Here is a 23,758-nt window from a genome sequence, read left to right on the forward strand (position 1 = left end):
CATCAATGGGAGTTTGTAAAGAATTATGACTGGCTAAATGCTTTATCAGGAAAAGCATTTGACTGATATTAAGAACTAGGTTCCAATTTCTGTTCTGTCCAAACCAGTTCCAGTACTAGTTTGAGCAAGTTATTTGACCTGTCTGGGCTTCAGGTCCTCCAACTATAGAAAATTTAGATTATTTCTAAATTCTCTTCAAGCTCTAAAATATAACAGTAGTCATAAGTAATTTATTTCTATTTCCATTATGCAAAACAGGGTCACTGGCCAAAAAAATTAAATAAGTAAAAAAACAGCTACACTCTAAAATCTGTGTTGATGTGGTTTTTAGGTTTTCCCATTTATTTGGGAAAATGCAAGGTTTCACTAAGAGTCAAATTATGTCATTTTTACCTACCTCTTCAAAATGATCCCTTAACAGGAATCCTGACAAACAATAACAGTTTCTACATATAGCAACCAATCAAAATGTATTAGCAGAGTAAATTGCTACATAATCTCATGTCAATAAAACTTTGGTATGTTGAATTTTAAACATTTACATATAGAGAAAATTATAATCCTTGGAATCCAAAACATTGTAATTAGAAACTCATACTGTCCCACATTGCACAGTTCTTGCCAGTTTTGCAACACTGGCCACAGAAGAGGAAGGCACCAGTCCACTACAGGAGTGTCCTTGGCTTAGTGTAAAACTCTAATTTAGCCAGAAGCCTTCTCATCTGGAGAGGAAGCCTCGCTTTCCCATAGCAACTCTTTTCATCTTTCTTACTCTCTTTCTTATACTCACAAAAAATTATTGTCAGAGTTTTCATATTTATAAACTATTTAAGAGATAATAGCTGGTAACTTTTTTGCTTAATTTTTATGTTGCTGTTGTTTTGATCCAGAAAAACACTGAGTTGAGTTAGTGAAACAGGGAAAAGAATGACTCTAACCAGATGAAGAGTTGGGGAGATGTTAAGTAAATGATTTGTTGTGCAAAGAGGGAGTCAATAAATATTTCATGTCAATAAAATCAGGAAAAAGTGAGATAATATATATGAATGCATTTAATTAGCCATAAAATATTATATAAATACTATTATTGTTATCATACTTTAAACAGAGAAAAAAATGAAAAGGAAACTGAAAGATTACTAAGGAAAGAGATTCTTGCTAAGTGCTAGTGCTGCCCCCACCAAATGTGTGTCCAGGGCTGGAAGGCAGTCCTCTGAGTTTCCTGTCTCTGTATGATGCCTTAATTCTTGCTTTCTTTTGAGTTTCTTCGACCTCCCTTCCTTTACCCACATTGCATTGATGCCTAGGTAATACCAGTCTCAGTTACATACTCAGTTCAGTGTTTGGATCCACGACTCATAGATAGATTCTTATAGATTCACTGAAAGAAGGGAATTTAAATCAAGATGCAAGGATCATTTAGAGGCACCTTCCTTTAGCAATTGCAAAAAGGCAGTGTTTTTAGTTCAGCATCTCAGGAGCTCTGTTGGAAAATACAGACTTTATTTTATTTTGGGGGCTGGGGGTGAGGTAGGTTGGTTTACTTTAATGGAGGTCCTGGGTTCAATCTAGGACTGCTAGGCGTGCACTCTACCATTGAGCTATACCTTCCCCCTCACAGACTTTAGGCTTTCAAGTTCCAGGTCCGTGTTCTCAGTGTTCTCTGGGGATAAGATGGCAAATGTGAGCCCATCATTTTCTCTTTGACCCTTGGCCACAGACTGTTCTACAGCCTTATCCATCTACCTTGTCCATATGCATTCTTGGTTCCCAAGGACACTGGGGAGAGGATGATAAGGAAAGTTCACCATCCCAACTGGCTAAAAATATAGAGAATTGAAAAGCATTCCCTAGAGACAGAGGTCGAGCAGCATCACCTCCCTACTTACAGGACAACTCACCCATTATGCAAGGTAAGACAGCAGAATCTCCACGTTAGTGCTGTGTCCATTGATAACCAGCCTACTAGTTCTGGTATTATTATTATTATTATTATTATTATTATTATTATTATTATTATTATTATTATTATTAAAATTAAAAAAATTAAAATGTTGGATATTGGTTCCAGAAAACTCAGCCTTGAAGACTTTCCCTGCTCTGCAAGTAGCCTTCCTGCCACATCTGCAAAACAAAGAACTAAAGGGGCTCACAGGGCCCCAGAAGGCCCTTCCTAGCATCGTGGCCCATCTTTAAATGTTAAGAGCTGTTGAAACTCCTACTGGAGAACTTGATGCCTCAAAACATAGATGTATTGTTTTCAAGCCCAGGTAGAATACAGGCCTGCCATTGTGAATACGTGATGATTATCCCCTTGGAGGACGACCGGGATTGGAGGAGATGGGGAAACAAAGGAGAAGAAACCTCTCAGAGTCACAACAACAAATGTATATGCCCATCGGAGGAGAGACAGTTCCAACTGCCTGAGATCACTGCTAGGCTCTGAATAGAATTACCTACATGTCAGTCAGTCAAGGTAGTTTAAAGTACCTGCGCTCCTAAAGCCAGGGTGTCATTACAGATTTAGCACTACCAGCAGCGTTCTCTTTGTCACACAATGAAGCAATATGGCTAATTAACACTCACTAGGGAGCCTGAAATAATGATGCCTCTCTCTTCCTAGAGCCAATTACCCCAAATATTCAGATTACCTACCTACTACTGCACTGAAAGAAGTGCCAGAGATTTTTTTTTTTTAATTGAGGCATTATGTATCATGTAACGTCACATTATGTGATGTTGTGTCACAGCCTGACAGCTTACAACGATGGGTATGCTGAATATATTGGGTAGTTAATACCTGCCTGAATTAACAAGACAACCAACTCTCCAAAGAAAGAATGTCTGAGAAATATCTACTATACCTCCTGGGATATCTGGAGGGAGTACACGTCTGATTCACTCAATCAACCACTGTGTGTCACTGTTGCTTCTTGTAAAGACACATGAAAGAGTATTTGTCTGCAGAGATGGCATACATATCTACTCGCAAACTATAGATGGGTTTGTACAGAATCCTTAATGAATACTCATTCATAAAGATGCTGCTTCAGTACTGTTTAAATGATTTCAGCCACCTAGGAATTCAGTATCAAGAGGTAGGGTAATGTAATGGAAAGGGTATGTGTGGGCTTGGGATTGAGCAAACCAGTTGAGAACCTGAAATACGTGTTTTCTTCATTTACTTATCTCTTTATTCAGCAAATATTTTATTGCAGTTCTATTCTCTACAGGTATCCTGCTAAGGGAAGATGGAATATGCTCCAGTTCCTTTTGTTGTTGTTGTTGCTGTTCCCAAACAAGTGAAGCATGATCCTATCTCAGGGCCTTTGCACCAGCTGATACTACTGCCTGGAATGATTTTTTCCAAGATAGCTTCATGACTAACTCTTTCACCATCTTTAAAGTTTCCCAGATGTCATCTTCTCAATGAGGCTTTCCTTGGCCAACTCATTTAAAATCCCATCCACTTTTCCTCCCAGCTAGTTTGATTCTGTTTTTTCCCACAGAAGAAGAAATTTAGACAGGGTTGTCAGGAAAATCCTCTTTGGAAATGCAACACAGAAACAGAAAGATAAGTGATAAGAGATCATCAGTTCTGAGAAGAATGGAAAGAATAGATGGTTCACTCTTCTTCTCTGTAAACCAGTGATAAATACAACCTAACTGGTTGAAAAGATAGTCGCATTATGTGTGGGGTCATGTTATTTCTTCTTTTATTATTTGTTAAAATTTATGTATTCTGAGTAACCATAGGAGATGATTATGTTCGATACTATGAATTCACATTTACCATCCATTCCAGTATCCTTCCAGTACACCTCCCTCTACGTTAGAGGCTGGAAAGCTGAAAACTACTTTTCCAAGACTTCCTCGAAGCTAGAGTTCTGAACGTGAAATTAATTTCCATTAATGATATGCACTTGCATGAGTTTTGTAAAATGGAAGTTAAACAGATCAACTTTGCTGAAATTTGGTTGTTGCGCCTATGAAATAAGGTTATAATGTTGTTAGCTGTATCTACAGAAGTGTTCTGATATCTGGCTCCTCATGAGTATTGAGACACATTTGTGGTGGCACCAATATCCTGATTACTGGACCATGGCTGTGGCAGTGGATTCCTGAACACAGTTCCCATGATTTCCTCTTGATTTTCAATATCCATGATTACAGCCTAGGCAGTGGGTCTCCTGGCATGTAATTTCAGCATCTTGTTCCAGAAGTTATTCTTGGACAGTCAACATAGAGTCTGCTCCTCTGCTACTTTCAATAACTTTATAGTAGCTAGTTCTCCATATCAAAATATTGGTTTTTGTTTAAACTAGCTGGAGAAGGTTTTGGTTGTTGTGGCTGAATCCTTATGGAAGCTAACCTGCAATTAGCAGAAAGGAAATCTCTATCTTAAATGCAAATGATGTTTACTTTGTCATATTTTGTAGCCAAAAATGGGAGAAAACAACATATACATGCTTTTTCAGGTTATCTTCTTTCAAACCCAATTTCTAATCCTACCATAAAAATCTCCAACAGTGGCATCACCATTTTTCTAGTCACCCAACTTAAAATCTTAGCATCACCCTTGAATTCCTTCTTCAATCTCTTTCATCTAAATCAGTCAACATATCTTGTTGAGTCTGTCTTTGAAAACACCCATCATCATTACTCCTCTGACCAAAATACCCTTCACTTCACATCTAATTTCTATTATCACCTTCTAACTGGTTGCCTTGTCTCCAGTATTCCAACACCAAGAAAACAAAGGCAAAAACAGATGGAAACTCTTGGTTAAAGGTAGAAAATTTAGCATTCATATATTCCTCCAATACCTTTCCAAATCTCACAAAAATTAGGGTAAAAGGACTTTTAAGACATAAACTCCAAGAACAAAGACACTGGATTAAAAGGCAAAGCAGCAAAATGTTGAAAGCTAGAAAGGAAACAGAAGAGTGGCAAATGACACAGAAGATATAAAAAAGCTAAATTCTTAACCAGAAGCAGGGAAGCCAAAAAGCAACTTACTTAGCACCACAGAACTCTCAAGACATTCAGAATTCAACAGTACAAGGTTTCTCTGGAAATGGATTGAAGGTGGAGCCAGAAATGGTAGAATTAATTAAAAATTTTGTTAAGAAAAAAATGAGATGTCTAGATCTCCTTCCCTCTGTGCAGCTGGGCCATTCCTTCCCTAATCCTGGAAGAAGACTAAAGGTTTGTTTTTGGAAGCAACAGCCAATTATCACTGACTGAGATTTTCAGGTATATCATACTAAAATTGGGAAGATTAAGACAGCGTATATCCTGAAGATTCAGATTCCTACCTTTGTCAGATCTGAGAATGTAATCAGCCAGACTTATACACATGAAGTAAGAGATTTAAAGAGGGGTATTTTCTGAAGCCCAGAGGAAAGCTCTAAAGAAACTGAGTTTAGGTGTTACCTATCAAAGCAGCCCAGCCAGAGGATACACCTCACCTATGAGCTCAAACTTCCCCCTAAAATTTTGTATACCTTCTTCTTAAATCTTAGTCAATTACTAAAACATTTGAAAAAAGCCTCTAATGGAAAAGCTGGAGACCAAGACAAAGAGAAAAGAATCACAGAAGACAGAAACTTAGAGAAAAAGAGAACTTCACAACTACTATTTCTATATTCAGATAGACAGGAAAAGCTGTTAAAGCTACAAAACAAGGAAAGGATATTACCTAAAAAAGGAAGTTCGAGAGCAAATAAAAGCTTTTGGAAACTAAAAGGAAGAGAGCAGAAATGGAGAGAAAAAAAAATACATTGGAAGGATCAGAGATAAAGCCACAGGAATCTCCCAGAAAGGAGAGGAAAAGGACAAAACTTACAAAATAGGCGTGAAAAGTAAGAAAAATTAGAGGAACACTCAAAATAACGAAAAGACCCAAGGATAGAGAAAATAGGAGGAAGTCATCAAATACATAATAGCAGCATTTTTTTTCCAGAACTGAAGTACACATGATTCCAGCATAAATGGTCTACTGAGGGCCCAGCACAGTGTATGAAAATAGACCCACACCAAGGCATATCTCTGTAAATATTCAAAAGAGCACAGCAAAGAGAAAAGTTTAGAGAGCGAAAAAAATGGTTTCAAATAACTACATTGGAAGGATAGGAAGACAGGAAGTGGGTGTCTGAAAATCAGGACATAGCAATATAAGCATGTTATTTAGAGATAGGAAAACAAAAAGACAATCTGAAGTTAGAAGTATGGACAAATATGGTTTTTTTCTCCAAGAAGCAGAATAGAAGGAAGAAGGCTAGAGGATTACTGTTTTCCATAAGAAGACTTGCAGAATATTTGCTACTTTAGACTATGTCAATGTATAATTTTAATGAAATTAAAAACTAAATTAGGAAAAACGTAGAAGGGGAGAGAGAGGGAAAGAGAGCCAAAACCAAAATCCTCTTGTACTTTATCCTGCATAATGCTTTTGTTAAAATGCCACTTGCAGTGTTTTGTCCTCAATTTTCCAGCTTTTAGAATCCCTTTGCTAGTGTTTAAAGTCCCTGAAAATATGATTCTGTAGCTCTTTTTCTTCAATCTAAATCTGTTCTAGTCAAAGTGGTCTTCTCATTAACCCCTACATGTAAGAAGGGAGGCATCTTTCATTACTTTCTCATCATAACATGATAGACTTCTCATTTTTCTCTTTTCTACCGACACCCAACATACATGATTAGCTCTCTTCTTTGAATGCCTCTTAATTTATAATATTAATGTGATTTATTATATTAGAATTAGCATGTATTAGTTCTGCTCATGACTACCAAGTAGATATATACTCCTGTGTCTAAACAGGATTTGAAACTGTATAAATCCCAAAGCACTGTTCATGAATCAGGAACAAAATGAACACATAAATGAATATACTACATATTAGCAAAAAGCTAATAAATAGTAAGTAAATGTTCAACTTAAACTTGAATTTTAAAAACACGATCTATCTTTTTAGCTTTAAAGAAAGAATATGTTACCCACAAATTGCTACTTCCCAGAGTATTTTCTTTGAACTAAGAAGACATTCTCAAGGATTTGTAAACACTCTTTTTATGGACTGCATAGACTTAAGAAATGAGAAATCTGCCTCCAATAGGAACTTTTTGAATCATCTTCATCTGCAATAATGAACCACAAAAATATTATGAATCTTATGACCAGGGGTAATTTTATAATATTGTCTAATCTTTTTCTGGAATGAAATTTGAGAAAGAATTCCAAATGTCATAACAAGTCATTTTCTAACTGACAAGGAGAAATAGAAGCATCTGCTATTGTAACTGAAACAAGAGGCTGACAATACCCAATCATTAGAGTGTGCACCAAAGTATCTTCTGGAGAGGTCACTTGCTGCGGAGAATAATGGTTCACTTAGGCTCAGGGACAATCTGCTTAACCTTTCCTTTATCATTCTCTTCCTTTACCAAACCACAGCTCTCCAGGCTCAATCACTTTTGTCGTCTTAGCCAATGATCACACCCCAGCCATCCACAACACACACACACACACACACACACACAAGATAAAATATCATACGATCTTATGTGCTGAAATTATATTAAACTCTCATATGTATTCTCTGTCATCTCTAATTTGTTTTATTTAAACATGAGGGGAAAATTTAGGCCCTTATATTTTAATCAACAAAAATTTACTCCAAATAAAATTCAGATTATTTAACAAGGATGGTGGATTATAAACCACTGAAATTGGCAGGAACTAGAGTCAATGGATGTGATGGACACACAAAAATAATTAAAGCAGATTGATAAAAATGTACAGCCAGGTGAGGAAGGTAACAGGCCTGAGCCACATACCTTCGAGCCTGGAAGGTTGTGTCCAGTATAGGTGTGGTGCTCCTCAGAGATTTCTGTTTACTAAAAATTTTTCTAAGTGATGAATATTTTATCTTGTCCAATTCTTAAAGCAAACCAGTGAGTTATTCCACTTGGCAACTGAGGAAAATGCAGCTCAGAAAAGTTCAGCCATTTCCCCAGATTTACACAGGTATCAAGTGGAGGAGACAGAAATTATGTTCGATTTCCTTTAATACCAGTCTACATTATAAGGATAGAAAGAAAAATGTATTTTGAAAAGACTTTGACACAATATTGAATTTTATTCCCAAAAGCACAAAACAATTTTTGGAATTGGGATGAGCAGAATTTTTATATCCATTTTACTAATAACTCAAAGAGACTGTAATTTGCCTAAAGAAGTTGTTAACCAAACTAAGATGATGGCCCACATTATCTAATTTCTATTTAAAAATCACTGCATCAAAAATGTTTACCACCAGAGCTTGGAGATTACCTTACACAGTGCTCTCATTACAAAGGGGTAGGGACTGGCCTGAAATCCAGCTGACTTCCTTGCAATTCAGGGCTCACTCCCCTGCAGAGGGCAGTGCCTGTTACTTACACACACACACACACACACACACACACACACACACACACACACACGTTCCTGCACGCATTGATAGTACTAACATTCAGGATTTTTTGACTAGTAGGGAAATACTTCTCTTTTTAAGCCCAGAGGAGGAAAGAGCATGGCCATTTCTCTTTTTAATTTTGTACTGTGCACAGTACAGCGAAGAGAATCTGACAGAGATTGACAGTGGCAGTACCACTACCATGACACGGATCTGTCAAGGGTGAGATCAGAAAAGAGCCCAGGATATAAATATTCAGAATTTTCTGCATCTAGATGGGGCTTCTAACATGCCACTGCTGAGAGATCCACCCCTTCTCCCAGCCGCTGGCCCCTCCCATCAGTCCCCAATGCTATTACCATAGTATAGCTTTCATTCTGAATTTCCAAAGCAAAAGGTATGTACAATGTTTAACATTTTTGCTGAGCCGATTAGAAACATAGAGAGTGGAAGTTAGAAAAGGAAGAAGGAAAGTGGAACTTTTGGTTCAGGATAACAACAAAACCACATACTACTTTCAATCAATATATTCTATATTCACAGTCAATTTAGGGATCATGGAATTAGCTACTGAGATCCAGCAACCCCTAAGGTGAAACTCAGCAGTCTCAACAGCCAAACAGCTCAAAAAGTTAATTTAAGGTGGGCAAAAGGAATAAATGCTTAAGTCAGCTCAAACTGCCAAAGTCGTGGCACATCAGAACTTCGATTCAGTCAGAGAAATCATAAAGTCTTAGACCTGAAAGAAATTTTAAGGAACAACTCCAATCTCCATATTATTCATACAGGGAAACCAAGGATGACAGAGATTAAATGCTTGGAACAAGAATCATACAGAAAGTGTCAGAGCCAGAAATAGGACCCAGGTTTCTACATCCCACTAGAACTAGTATGTCATATTAAAGTAACCTTGGAAAGAGTTAGAATCCATTGCTCAGTACTTTTGTGCTGACACTAAGGAGAGTGACTACCACACCACCACCTGGAGTCTCTTAGTATACAGTGAGAAAAGATCTGAGCTAGGTAGGAGGCCTGATTCTTTAACAAGAGGTGGGACTCCTCATTTCCAAATGCCTTGAGGTCACAGAGGCCAGAAGGGCTAAGAGTGAGCCACCTGAGCAGAACAAGGAGTGGACACAACTGCTGAAAATATCCCTTGTCCTCCTGAGACTCCAACACAGTTAGAAATATGATGATGTTCACAAGGGCTGCTATACAAGCTTAGAGAGCCACTACCAGAAAAGAGGAATGAATATTTAAGCCAGGAATGGTGCTGAGTACTTTCATGTTGTTTCCTTGTTTAAACTTTACAACATCTCTGAGAGATAGAGATAATGATCTCTATTTGGGATGAACACTGTAAGTTGTCTACCTCTTTTTGTACCTTCTTAATAGAATCATGACTTTTTTTCATCTTTCAGTACTCACAAAAATTTTCTTACAGTGAAAACTCCAGGTTAAAATATTCTAGAAACAAATCTTTCAAATCTTATACAAATTCTTCCATAGAAAATAAAAAATAAAAAATACCCACTAATATATTTATGAACCTAGCATAGCCCTGATACTGAAGTCTAATATTGACAGAGCTAGAACAGGAAAAACTGTCATAAACAAAGATATAAAAATCTTGAACTAAATATTAGCAAAACAAATTCAATAATATAAGACCAAAACTGCTAGAACTGATAAATGAATTCAGCAAGGTAGCAGGATACAATATTTCTTTGCACTAACAATGAAATATCACAAAGAGAAGTAAAAAAAAAATCCTTTTTAAAATTGTCTCAGAAAATAAAATACTTAGTAATAAACCTGATGAAGGAGGTGAAAGACACATTCTGAGAAATATAAAACATTAATTAAGAAAATTAAAGATGATTTAAAGAAACTGAAAGATGTCCCATGCTCTTGGATTAGAAGAATTCATATTGTTAAAATGGCTATACTTCCCAAAGCAATCTACAGATTTAATGTGATCCCTATCAAATTATCCATGACATTTTCACAGAACTAGAACAAATAATCCTAAAATTTATATGGAATCACAAAAGACTCAGAATTAGTAGAGCAATACTGAAGAAAAAGAACAAAGAGGAATAACCCTCCCAGACTTCAGACAATACTACAGAAATATAGTAATCAAAACAGCATGGTATTGGCACAAAAACAGACATATGGATCAATGGAACAAAATAGAGAGCCCAGAAATAAACCCACACACTTACAGTCAATTAATCTTCAACAAAGAGGGCAAGAATATACAATGGAGGAAAGACTGTCTCTTCAACAAGTGGTGCTGGGAAGGCTAGATAGCTGCATGTAAATCAATGAGCTTAGAATACTCCCTCACACCATACACAAAAAATACACTCAAAATGGCTTAAAGACTTAAACATAAGACAAGACACCATAAATCTCCTAGAAGAGAATATAGGCAAACATTCTCAGACATAAATCAAAGCAACGTTTTCCTAGGTCAAGCTCCCAAGGCAAAAGAAATAAAAGCAAAAACAAACAAATGTACCTAATTAAACATACAAGCTTTTGCACAACAAATGAAACCATAAATAAAATGAAAAGAGAATCTACAAAATAAGAGAAAATATTTGCTGACAAGGAAAGAGGTATATGTGCACAAGGAGTTTCATTCAAGAATGTTTATAGCAGCATTCAAGAATGTTTATAGCAGCTCTATTTTTCACCGGCCAAAACTAGGGAGAAACTCAGTGGCCATCAATGGTAGAATGTTTAAACAGTTTGTGGTAAACGCAAGCGATGAAATACCATTTGAGAATGTAAATAAACTAACTGAAGATGCACACAGTAGCATGATGACTCTCACAAATATAGGATTAAGCCAAAGACATAAGATACAAAAAAATACCAAAAACATGATTCCACATATATAGACTTCAAGACAGGCAAAAGTAAGCTGTATTGTTTAGGGATACACAAATAGGTGATTTTAAAAAGGCAAAAGAGTGAATATCACATAAAATATTCTTTGTCAACAGTTAATGGTATAAATGATGTATTGAATCCATCGGTTTAGGATAACTGAGCTGAGATAAAGCAAGCTGGCAACATATGAAGGCTAAGCATCCAGACACTGCTTCTTCTATGACTCAGTATCACACTATTTTGAGATCCCAGATTCACATAAATATGTGGATACAAATGGCAATGGTTTTCTTAATGCTTTTTGAGCAGTTTCAGGGAAAACCACTGCAGTGTTAAGCCCAGAATCCTGCCAAAGATATGCACAGTGCTTGATACTCACAGTGGGAATTTAAATAGTTGTATCTCACTATGAGGTCAAATCACATGTGTCTAATAATGAATGAGATTTCCGTGTTGCATTTTTCCCATCTTAAAAAAATATTTATCAAAGTCATTTTTTTCAATTAAAAAAAGACATAAAGAATCACATGTTCTGTAATTGATGCTAAATTTAAATTTTTCATTAGATGTAGTGGACTAGATCTCATAAAACTCATAGTTCTTACCTCAACTTTTTTCATTTAACTCTCAAATTTCAATTTCAGTTCAACTACATCAGGTAACATAAAATCATTTAGAGTTCTACCATATGGATGTTAATTGAGAGAGTCAGCTAAACAAGTCAATGTAATCAGTTGCTTTTTATCATCGGAGTGAAAAAATGTCTTCTTTCTTTCCAGGTTGTCGCCCTTTACTATGATGTCTTATTTTTTCTAATTTCTTACACATACAGGCTCATACACACACATACCACACACACACACACACACACACACACACACAGAGTTACCTTCTCCATGCTAAGTAATAAGGTTGATGTAATAATAATGCTGAGAATGACAGCAAACAAATATGGTATATTTACTATGAGCCAGTGATCTGTTGTTTCTCTACAAGGTTATATACTTAATACTTAGGCAACTCCACTTGGTAGATACGCTATAATTACCTCCATTTTACATTAAAAAATGAAGGTCTCACAGGTAGAAACAGGATTCTAACTCAGGCTCTCCAGGGCTCAATCTGTAATCATTATGCTATGTTGCATTCATCTGTTTAGAAGAACACACTTTCCAAGTCATTTCCCATTTCATTATAAATTTGAAGATAACAATGATTAATGTATGAACATTCCAAGCCTTTCTTCTTTCCTGTTTCTCTGCTTGTTAGTAAGATTTCTAACTTTGATTGCTTTAGCTTTTTGCTTTCTTCTGCCCTTGAGAGGAGGAGGGTTGGGTTCCCTCTCTCCAATCATTTCTCAGGCTTTTGTGAATGAGGGAGAAAGGACTGAGAGGAAAGAAGACAGCATGAGGTTTCAAGGTGAAGTCTGGAAGGGCATCTCTAGAAAGTTTGAGGAGAAAGGAAAAGGAACAGTTATAGTTTGTGAAAAAGAAATAAAAATTGCTACACTTTCATTCCTTCATTTTGTTCAATAAACACAAGACGGTCAACAAATATGGTTGCTATGACTGTGTTTTTTGGACCACAGTAACACTAGGATCCAACTGTGAGGGTTGATGTTTTATAATGAATTTTTTCTGAAAAGAAAATTATTCAAACCATTGCTTTAAACAAACCTTAGCTTTTTAGCACCTCATTGTACATACCAAAAAAATCAAGAGGCCAACCGTTGTGGCGGTGTTCTGTGACGGGCTTCTGTTAGGGAGAGAGCACCCTAGCATTCACAGCAGAGTTTTCTTTTCTTTTATTAATTGAAGTATCATCGATTTACCATGTTGTGTTAATTTCTGGTGTACACTTAGTTTATATGTATATATATAGTAGTTTATACACACACACACACACACACACACACACACACACACACACACACACATTCCTTTTCATATTCTTTTTCTTTATAGGCCATTATAAGATACTGAGAATAGTTCCTTGTGCTAAACAGCAGGTCCTTGTTGTTTATCTGTTTCATATATAGTGTTAGTATCTGCAAAGCCAGAACTCCGTATTTATCCCTCCTAACCCCCTTCCCAACTGATAACCGTAAGTTTGTTTTCTAAGTCTGTGCAGCAGGCTTTTCATATCTTGAATTTTGCCCCATCTGGGCTCAGCTGCATATGCTTTCCCCAGTCAACACTGTGATTGTGAAAATGCTTATTGACTGAGTATTTTTCTACCACTTAGTGTAACTCTAAACATTTTTTAAAATAGTATGTCTTCATGTACATAATCATTATAAAGTAGAGCATAAGAATGAATATTGATATATCTTCATGCCATGTGTTAAAGAATTAGGTCAACTTTAGTTTTTTTAAACAGCTATTAAGGAATAGATTTGGGCCACAATAAAATACATCATTTGAACAATCAGTAAAGGCAACTTTTTCAGTCTGGCTGTTTCTTTGTGATCTATAACAGATTTGATCAGATCTTTACCACGCTTTTCTCTGTTGAGCTTCACTTTTGGTGGCATTTCTGAAATTGCCCTTGAAGGGAGCTTGCAGTGAGTATGTTGTTTACTGTGAACTGAACTCTAGCAGATGCTGTGGGTACCCTTCCTTCCTCTCAGGAGAAACCAACCCTGTTGACACCTGGACCTCAGACTTCTGGCCTCCAGAACTGTGAGACAATAACTTCCTGTTTTTCAAGCCACCTTGTTTGTGGCACTTTGTTATAACAGACCTAAGAAATTAACAGAGCCCTCTCTTGTCTCCTCAGAGAACACAAGGGAAGAACAAGCAGGAGACTCAGCACCTAGAGACCTGCATTACTAAGCCAGTTGCATCAATGACTAACTATAGGAACTTGAATATATCACATAATTGTTGCAGGTCTCAGTTCCTTTGTTTGAAAGATGAGGATACCAACCAACTCAAAATTTCTAAGGTGCAAAAACTGACAGAATTTTTCAAGAGAGAGTATTTATGTATTCAATTGTGTTTCATCTGCTCTACAGAAATACAGACTTTAAAAAATAGTAAGTTATAACAGATGACTACACACATTGGAAAAGAGGTTCTTAATATTAAACTTGGATTGAATGTAACTTTTCTTTAATGATGGGTTTCCTACCTCCTTTAAAGCACAATACCATTTGCTAAAATTTAATTTATACAAACTATTTCTATGTATTGCTTACAGTGAATGATATATGATTATAATAGTAAATTTTATTCCATTACTTTTACAGGCAGTACTTGTGCTGCAGGATTAGCCATAAAGTTATCTATTCCCAAAGAATTTCCTATTAAGTTTTTTGGCCATGGTGTCCCAGATGAGTGGTACTTAGGTGCCTTAAAAAAAGAAAGTGATAGGAGAAATGGTTTCCCTGAAAAAGTTTCCCCACAGCCAATCATTTTTACCATATAGGCCAATTTAACTTTTGTTTTAGTCTAAGAATAACTGTAATCTGAGCCCAGGGCATGGAGTTAGTATTGACACAGAACTCCTAAACTATCTTCAAGACGGTTTGGTGTGGGCCATAACCTTTAGCTGCTCTAGAGATTAAATGATTAAGAGAAGAATATTTAAATACAATGGGTTTGTCACTGAAATGACCAGAAAGAAGAAATTTTTCATTTCCAATCTCAGCATCACTGACTGAATAGTCATGCATATTTTATGCAGTGGTAAGAGTCATTATTTTCTTTACAAGCTCAAAAACCAGTTCTTGTTACAAGGAAGAAGAGACCTTGATCAGTGTGTGGAACTTTTCTTTCTTTCTGAGTTTAGGTCTCTCCTTCAAGAAGTAATAATAGAATTTTAATTATGTATATAATTCTATGATTAAAGCAAGACTAGAACTCCTTGCAAGCACAATTGCACATTGATTAAAACCTCTTTAGGAGGAAAAAAATTAAAACTTTAGATGAGTACAACCATGAAATGATTGCTAAATGAAAGACAAATGAAGTCTTGCCTACTTGCAGGCTGTAAGTGACTTGTCTGGATAAGAGCTGCATGTATTTAGTTCAGGTAACTACTTCAGCTCGACTGATACAGTTGTTGTTCAGTGTTTGGCCAAATAGCCTTTTATGTTGCAATCAAGTAATTGATACAAGATTGACAAGTAACAAAGAAAAAGAGCTTTCAGTCAACATAGACTAAAATCCATTATTGTGGTGTGTACACTGTGCCAGGGACCTGTAAACACATCTTCATTGATCTTGCAGAAAGATAGAAATACCTCCTCTTGTATGGCTCAATCAAGGCCCTTTTCAGAAAGGTAAAGTGCAAACAATATTGAAGAAGCAGAAAGAGACTGACATTACAGTCAAACAGTAAATAATGGTTGAGCTCAGGAAACCTATCTATAACATTTCAAATTTCTGTCAGCTCAAATGAAATGTATAACCTCTCTATTGCAACCTCAGAGAGATCAGAACAGGGGCACCGTGCATTCCTAATGTCATACCCCATTTTACCAATTGGCCAAATCAATAAGGAAAAAAAATCTCATTTACAGTTTTGCATTTTCATAGGTATCTCAACGCATAAGCCTCTGAAAAAGATCTCATCTGTGACAGTCAATACCCCTCTCCCACAATTGGGATCTGCTGCCATTTACATGAACAAATTTTGCTGACTGCAAAATGGAAAAAAATTTGACATGCAGTGGAAGTAGAGTTGGGTCTTCCCTGCCAATCTAAAGTTTTATTAGAATTGCCCACTGCATTAATTCTAAGCTTCCACTTTCATTTATGTTTAAATATATGTAATTAGGAGAAGCTATTTGGGTGCTGTAGATACCAATAAATAGTTTGTATGGATTTCTAAAAAGGTTGGCAGGATGTTGATAAGCTCAACATAGTTTATAAATAGATTCATCTGTTATGTAAATCTTCATCCATAATTATTATTTATCCATTATGGCTAATCAGCATTCCAAGAAAGGAAAAGTAAAAAGAATTGGTAATGTCTTAAAAACAATTGCTCTTATACCTGCAGATTCCTTAAATTTAGCCATCAACCAACTAGACATTTAATCTTTTGTTTCTCTTTTTAAAAAATGCCTAAGAGAAATCAATACTGCACATTTAAAAACAATGTTTTCATTTAGATACAGAGTAAGCAAATAAGAAACAAATTGGATTACCCCTTTACACCACTTATTATCCTGCCTATTCCTTTCCTCCTTCCCTCCTCAAACATAAAATTCCCAAGAAAACAAAGACCCACTTAACTCAGGACGAGATATAGGTTAGGTTATGTCTAAGTGTAGGCAACAATATGGCACGATACTTTCAATACCTGAGATTCTTGCATAGAGAGCATTAATGAGGTGCTCACTCAGCTCATGGCATGGTCCTTTGATGTAGGCTTATCGTCAGAGTATCAAGAAAATACTCAGCATTAGGCAATGCATGATTCTATCTTCAGGACCCTGGGAAGAAGTTTATTAGAACAAAACCAAATCCAGCCATAAGTAAACTGAACACCCCCATTCCACGCTTTCCCCAATGTTTTAGAGAAGACTTGAGAATTTGGTGTTCCTTTAATAAACAGATGCTTACTGATGTGTTATGTGTTAAGCACTGTGCTATCTGTGGTCAGCTTGTATTTGAAAACAACAGGTAGAACATTTGCACAAATTTAAGTCCTTCTCTAGAATATGGGATGAATAATTTCTTTTTCAAGACGTGGGACCAATGAAAAGGAATATGCACATTCCAGAATTGACATATACTCGGCTGAAATTTGTGGTAAAATTATACAAATGAATATTGTATTAATTATACATTTTCTTTTGACTCTCTGACCCCATTCTCTGCCAGGCAAACATGTTTCCAGCCTCTATTCTCCCCAGTCCTTTCGGACCAATTTTCAAAATCCAAAATTCAATTCTCCTCCAAGTCCCAGTGAAAAGCCTGTCCCCTCCAAGGCTTCCTTCCATAATTCTTCAGCCAGAAACGCTCTCTTCTTCACTTGATGTCCCATTGAGAGCTGGTCCTGCCTCCCATGACCCACATACCATATGAACAAGTATATTTTGGCTCACAGTTCACCTTCCCTACATGGCAGGAGCTGTGTTTTATTTCTTCTTATTCCTACCCACAGCATTTAATAAGCTACCTTAAGCATAGTAGTTGTAAAATAAATACCTACTGAACTGAATCATACATGTGCAAAGTCAGTGCTAAACCAAAAAGAAAAGGGACTGCTTAGTTTTAACTAAACCTTCAAAGCATTAGCTCAAAAGGAGGTGGGATTTCTCTGAAAGATTATATCAATAATAGTTTTATAAATAGAAAATAATATAGCAAAATCTCCTCCAATTTGTTCTCAGATTTTCTAACTACAGTCTGATTCTGAATAGCCTAATTTTAAAGGAAGCTGAATTGAACTCTGAGATTTAAAATTCTCTAATGTCAATCATTTGTGATGGTTTTTATCATGGGTTTTAAATAACTCTTTACAGAAATATTTATTGCCCATATGCATATGTGTGTCATGGCTGAGAATCCAGATCCATCTAAACTGGCCCTGGAGAATGGGATGAGTTTAACTTGCAAGTGGGGCCTAAATGGTCCCAATTTCAGAGAGAGTAGGAATTCAATAGCCAGAAACTATGCAGAGCCTCAAAACATAAATCCTATTTCATCACTTTTCTCCTGTATTCAGCCTAAATAAATCTCTCAGCCAACCACTGTCTCATTTCTCTCTTCCACACTAACATGTATGCGTTGAACAGCATCCCAGGCCTGAAACATCCAGCCATTTGCTTTCCTTCAATTTAAAACTATTTTAAAGACCATCTTTAAGAAGCTTATTTCAATGAACTAGGTGGCCAACCACTAAAGATGATTTATGGCACCTATTCCCTGGACTAGTAATACTTAAGATCTAAGAATTAAAGAGGATATAAAGAGATGATGGGTTGGCTAACTCCTTGCGGAACATAGTAAAACAGTGCAGTGACAAGCACTGCTCTGTCACTCAGAGGACAGGGGCACTTTGGTGTCATGCTGATGTTCTAATTACAGGTTTGGGTTCTCAGAACAGTATTAAATTAATCCAATGTAAATTCAAAGAATAACTGGGCTTAAGATTTTTGGTTTTGTTTTTTGGTTTCATTCTTTCTATTTCATTTCTTCCCAAACATCCATGTCTTAAGGTATTCAGGAAACAGTAGCCCCCAAAAATATAAAACTTGGCATTCATGCATTTAGCATTCAAGGTTTCAACTTCTTGTGAGCAACCCTAAAGACCTATGACATGCAGAAATATGTAATTTTGCTAAAGATTGTAGTGTGGGAATGAGTCCTTTGGCTAGTGAGTGAGTCTAGCTGACTTCTCAGCAGCTTCATTCATCTTCATGTAGCTAGATGTTGACTCCTGTTATTTTGTAAAAATTTATGGAGCACATTTTATCCTACATTTTTGGTGTGATTTGGGGAATCATTCTATTGCATATCAGATGATCATTTCTTATTTGCATGTTTAACAAATGATCTGCTAAAATTTATAATATGGCAATAACTGGTGACCCTGAGCACTATTACAACATGTATCCTACACTCCCTTATGCTCTTAAGATAGAATGCCACAAGCAATACTCCCTGTCTTTCCCTTTATTTATTACTATATCTGCAAACATCCTCTTAGGAAAAACAGCCCAGCCATAAACCCATTCCAGACAGTTGAAGCCTGACTTCCTCTCTTAATTCCTTCTAGCACCTCTTCTATAGAGTCAGGAGCTGCTTCTAGTATTTCTCATATTAACTCAGTGATCTATCCCTTAAAAACACCCATGATGAGAATGGAGAACTTCAACTTCTCAACACAGTGGAGTTACAAAGAGTCATAGGGACTAGATTTACCCTCCCAGTTGAAAACACAACAGCGAAAAAGATGAGCAAATGTATGAAACAGTGGTTTTCAGACATCAGACATGAGGCATCACAGGATGAAAGAGGGCAAATAAATCAGGTGAGCAGTAAGATTTCCCCAGGGTTTCATTTGTGTGGAATTTCCAGCCTAGTGCAGTGGGCAAGAAATCAGAACTACATAAAACCCAGCTGACTATTCATGAGCTGAGGGGACAGCTGTGAGGGTGCAGAGTCTGAAGCAACTACACAGAGTACACAGGCAGAGTACCAGGGAAAAAAGAGTGGCCTAGGGAGCATTCCAAATCTTCAGAGGGTCTCTGATAAGTGCATGAAATGAAGGAACTAACCACCTAAGGCTGGGGAAAGATCTACCCAAAAAGGAACTGAGAGAACAATCCTTAGAGCTAACACAAAGCCAGGAATGGTTCACTTTATCACAAAGCAGAGTAGCAAAAACCTTGTAAATCACAAGGCATCAAAGAGCATACTCAGAAGTCTACTGGCTCATTGTAGGACAAAATTAACCCTGGATTAAAGGCAGCTCTGGTTTGGCCTTAAAAGACTTAAAAGGAAGCCTCAAAAAATATAACTATTTTGACTAATTTAACTACATTCCATAACAAAGTATACAACAATTTATAGAAATACAAAAATACCGAACATCCAATAGTGTAAAACTTTACAATGTTTGGCCTTCAATCAAAGTTTACCAGGCATGCTAATAACTAAGAAAACATAACCTTTAGCCATCTAATCAAAGTGCACCCAGAACTGACACAGATATCAAAATTAGTATACAAGGACATTAAAATAGTATTTTGTGCTTATATATCATATGTTCAAAAAGGCAGAGAAAAGAATGAACATATAAAAAAGCATGTAAAAAAATCAAAATCAAACTTCTGAAGATGAAAATAACAATGTCTAAAATAAAAACAAGTAGAGCAAATGGAATTAGCAACAGATTGGACTCTACCAAAGAAAAACATAGTGAACTTAAAGATACTGCAAAGTAGAAACTATGTAAAAGGAAACACAGAAAGAAAAAAAAAAAACCTGAAAAGACCATTAGTAAGCTATGGAATAACTTGGAGTGGCCTAATATACACGTAATTAGAATCACTGAAGGAAATGGCAGAAGAAAGATAGAAAGAAAACTGAAGAAATAATTACCAAAATGTCTTTCTAGAAGCTTTAAAAAATTTTTATCCCTGATTTAAAGGAATTTGTTTACATCAAAACTCACATTAAATATCAGCCAGGGCCTGAAGGAAAATGTCTGGAGGAGCAGAGAGAGTGATATATCTTGAACTCTCCAAGACCACGTAGGGCATGTCAAACTCCAGAGTAATCAGCCCCTGGTCAGGGGAAGAATTACCTCCCTTGCTCCAGCCCTTCCAATAGATATTTCCAGCGCAACCCTAGCATCTTCAGGTAGGCTTGGGGTAGAGCATTATTATTAAGAAGATTTAATAACAGTGGATCATATTCCATATAAAGTGTGAATGAGCTGGATTCTCAAAGGATTTTGATTTAAGAAGCTGAGTCTTCATTTTTTTAATTTTTCTGAGTAACCAAGATGCGTCTGCTCCTCGAATCAGCATATAAAATAATTTTAAATGATGTTCTCATAAGATCCAGTGTCAAAAAATTATTTTAAAAAGGCAAATAATCAAGTAAATTTAAAAACATTAAAGCTAGTCTTAGTATTTGGCTTAGTTGGAAGAAATCTACAGGAATACAAATAACTGGTTGTACACAGATTAACCAGTTGAATACAGTTCAGGTGCACTCACAGCCACGGCAGGCTCCTTACTGCTCCTTAAGCGTCTCATGCTTGCTCCCACTTCAGCACACTGCGTGTGCCATCCTGCCTGCATCCTTTGTTTCTTTACTTCATTCAAGTGAGACCCTCACTTCCTTTTTCATTTGAAAACTGTTCAAAAGTCATGCCTTTTCCCAACAACTATGTCTAAAGCCCTCTACATACACTGTCCAATCCCTGCATGTTCATTAAACTTATTAGTACCTGACATTATATCATATATTTAGCTGTGTATTTGTTACTCTAGAGCCGGGATTGGCAAACCAAGACCCATGAGCTAAATCCAGAATATGCAACAGAGCTCCTATGTGGCTTTCAAAGCCTATATTTACTGTCATCCTTTCAGATAGCAGTTTCAGACCCCTACACTGGAGTGTGAATTTCATGGGACAGGAACTTTTATCTGTTTTGTTCACTGTTATGGACTGCAAATTCCATATGTTGAAGTCCTAACCCCTATAACTCAAAATGTGACTATTTTTGAATATAGGGTTTTAAAGAGGTAAAATGAGGTCATATGGGTGGGCCCTAATCCAACTGATGTACTTATTAAAAAAGGAAATTTGGGCATAGATACACACAAGGAAGAGTATGGGAAGACACAGTGAGAAGACAGTCATCTACAAACCACGGAGAGTGACCTCAGAAGAAACCAACCCTGTAAAAAGAAGGTATTCAATATTTATTTTTCAATGAATGAATTTTAAATTGGGAATTTTTTTCTCCAAAATAACATGCTCTTTGACTCAATGCAACTAATTTTCTCTGAGAAAATTATTTTAGAACTGTAGAAAATATCTACCTTACAAATCATGTAGGTTTTTATGACTCCTGAATTATTGCTGGTGGATAAACACTAAGTTTAGAGAAAATACCTTTTATTTTGACTCATCACCATCACATTACTCTAAAATACATATGAGCTTCCTATTTACCAAAAAAAAAAAAATAATAATTAATCTTTTCTCATTTCCTAGTAAAGAAGGGGAAGAAAGCTATTGAGAAAAGTCTTTTTTACATTCCATGGATTTAAATAAGTTGAAATAAATTCAATCAAAACTATAGTGCATAATATTTCCAAAAATACCAGAACATAATTTTATGGCAAGAGTACACAGCAAACCTCAGTTTTGTGCATTGTATTTCAGTGCTGATATTACTCCTGAAATACACAGAGGTCAGAATTCCCAGGCTCATCATTAAGCATAAATCTTGTGTGTGAGCTCCAGGCAGTGTCAGTATGTTCTTGTAATTTTTACAAAACTAGGGAAATGGATAGTAAAAAGATCAGAGCTTCAATACTAAACTCATGAATGGTTATGGGAATGTTAATAATTACTTTATTAAAAGAGGCTTTCAGTGCAAAGCAAAAGAGCAAGAAAAACTTACTCGTTAAAACTCAACTTGGCTAAGAGGAGAAGATCCAGTTCTAAAATGGTGCCATTTTGAGGATACAAAGAAAAAGAGTCATTCAACTATGGCTTTTCATTATTGTCTCCCCTCTTAAACTCCATAGAAGTGTTTGAGAGTCTACTACTGCAAATGCTCAGAATAAGCCAGAATAATATTTATTAAAAAGTGAATTTTTCAAAGGCAAGCCCTGTGATTTTTGTCTCCCCATCTAATATTTATCTCATTGCCCTATATGTGAGCAGTGCTGGGCACAAAGGATGCGCTCAATAAGTGGATGTCTTTTACTTATATTACCCTCCAACCTCAGAGAGACCTCTGGCCCCTTGATCCCTCTTCTCTCTCTTTAGCTATCAGCCACTTCCTGCCTTTACGTATTTCTCTTTCAACTGAGAACACAAGGTCCAATACTTTGAGAACTCTTTTGCCATCTTTCTCAAATTTCTTGCTACATCAATGATTTATGCCACTTACCTGGGAAACCTTTAAACTTGAAACAACTCAAACATCACCAACTCTGGCCTCCATTCTGGCTACCTAATGCAGCTAGAAAAAAGTGCAACCAAACAATCTGTGCCGATAGTAACACTGGTTCTTCAACCTTAGCTGGACCCTCAATGCTGCCCAACAGTCCCAGGTCAGCAGTTTCTCCAATTTCGCACAGAAATGGTTTCAAATCTTTCTTACTCTCTAAAAATTTGTAACAACAGACATCCCCTCTCTCAGCTAAGGCCTTACCTTATAGAAAGAAGTGCCTGAAGTTTCAGCAAACCTACAAATATGTCTGCTCCTCTCCCTAGACATCCTTTATTTCCTCCTGGTATAATGGAAGGGGGACTGTCCCTCCACCTTATCTCTGATGCTCATTACTTTCAGTTGTCTCAGGGACAGGGCTCAATTAATCATTCCTTCTCTATCACCTCTATCTTCAAATAGTTGAAGTTTGTCCTTCAGAAGAAAGAAAATATGCATCCTATGTTGTTTCATAGGGCAGAACATAGATCAAAGAATGAAAGTTTCAGGGAGTCATATTTTACTCAATAGAGAACCTACAACAAAAAATATTTAACAGGTTGTATCATGATAAGTTCCATATCATGGGGGATATTCAAAGAAAAGTTGAAAATGATAAAATAATATCAATAGGCACTATTTGCTGAGTACCTATATGTGCCAGACACTATGCTAGGCATCTGCATAAATATCTCATTTAACACCAATCACAACTCTGTAAGAACTAATACCATTATTCCTGTTTTTATAAATAAGCTG

This window comes from Camelus bactrianus, chromosome 6 (assembly GCF_048773025.1).
Source record: "Camelus bactrianus isolate YW-2024 breed Bactrian camel chromosome 6, ASM4877302v1, whole genome shotgun sequence".
Taxonomy (NCBI): Eukaryota; Metazoa; Chordata; class Mammalia; order Artiodactyla; family Camelidae; genus Camelus; species Camelus bactrianus.